Source organism: Dermacentor variabilis, chromosome 2 (assembly GCF_050947875.1).
Source record: "Dermacentor variabilis isolate Ectoservices chromosome 2, ASM5094787v1, whole genome shotgun sequence".
Lineage (NCBI taxonomy): Eukaryota > Metazoa > Arthropoda > Arachnida > Ixodida > Ixodidae > Dermacentor > Dermacentor variabilis.
In genome coordinates this window covers 38,586,033-38,587,424 of record NC_134569.1, presented here as the reverse complement: position 1 = coordinate 38,587,424, position 1,392 = coordinate 38,586,033, and the positions used below count along the sequence as shown (strand labels likewise).

General features: G+C 56.2%; 1 pseudogene; it reads right to left on the bottom strand.

Moving 5' to 3' along the window:
• Nucleotides 1-403: 403 nt before the first annotated feature.
• LOC142570298 (uncharacterized) lies at nucleotides 404-1,059 on the bottom strand (annotated as a pseudogene).
• Between the last annotated feature and the right edge of the window lie 333 nt (nucleotides 1,060-1,392).

Below are 1,392 nucleotides of genomic sequence, written 5' to 3'. Positions count from 1 at the left end.
GACGAGAAAACTGGAATCTTGGTGCCGTTGACGGCTTGCAAAAACGACACAGGTGTCGTTTTTCGGTCGGAGTGCTGGGCGGGGAGAATGCTGACGTCAGCACCTGTGTCGACTAAGAATCGTTGTCCCGTAACTCTGTCAATCACGTACAAAAGGCGACTTGTGTGTTGGGCCGGACCACTCGTCGCCGTTAGAGGTCGGCCGGCCTGTTTCCCTGCGAAGCGCAGGTACGCCGACAGTGACAAGTGTCGTTTCCAAAACGGCGGTGGCAGTAGCAAACGCCGGGCGTTGTAGTTGAGGTTTCATTGCGGGTGCCCGTGCGTCTTGATCTGCTGGAACTACGGCTGCGTGGGCGACGAGATGTGCGGCGATGTTCCGCTCCACAGATGATGCGTTCCAGGCGCTAACACAAGGAGCCGAGTGGAGATTGCACTGCGGAAGAGCAGGGAAGAGTTTGCAGAGCGTTTGTATTGTCACCCGGAGACGGTGACGTGGCTGCTATGGTTGGGGTGGCTACTTCCATGACTTTATCCGCCAAAGCGCAAGTCCGGTAAGGTCCATGGTAGAGGCTGTCGCCAGGACCATCTGCACGTTAGCCGGGAGTCGTTGCAAAAACAATTCGCGCAACAGCGTGCCGTCGATGGATCTCGCGTTTTTTCCGAGCAGCTGGCTCATTCGCCGAAGAAGTTGACTAGGACGTCGGTCACCGAGTTCTTCAGATGACAGAAGCTGCTGGATGCGAGACCATTATGAAGCTGCTGTGAGCTGTAGCAGTGCCGCCTTGAGATCGTCATAGGTGGCGGCAGACAATGGGGAGTTCAACAAATCTGCTACCTCGTCATTGGCGGCGGGCGAAAGTGCTGCGAAGGCGCAATGGAACTTCGAGGCTTGAGAGCGGATACCAGCGACTTGAAATTTCGCTTCGGCCTGAAGAAACCACGCCGAAGGATGCTGGTCCCAGTACTGTGGGAGGCGGGCAGCGATGGCGGAACAGGAGGGCTCACCGCGTTCCTCGGAAGGGTTCTGGCCTTGAGCTCTCCTAGCGTTGGTCTGGTCCATGGTGGTCTCTACTACAGGAGCGTATGGCAGTATCACGTCCGGGGTCACCAAACTGTGGGGACGAGCGACCACGTAGACCGGTAAAGTCTTGGGCTCTCGCAGGAGGGGAAGAACCGACGCTCGATCTCTTAGCGTAGCCTTCTTTTAATAATCTATTTCGGAATGCTAGCCTGTGCCGGAGCGTGCCAGCCGCTCGTGCCTCGTGTAGACGCGAGCGTCTACGTAATCTCTCGTGCGACGCCTATGCTGCTGCCACTACAAAAGAAATTATAACGGAAATGAAAATGGATGAAAAAGCAACTGGCCGCAGGTGAGGGATGATTCCACGTCTTG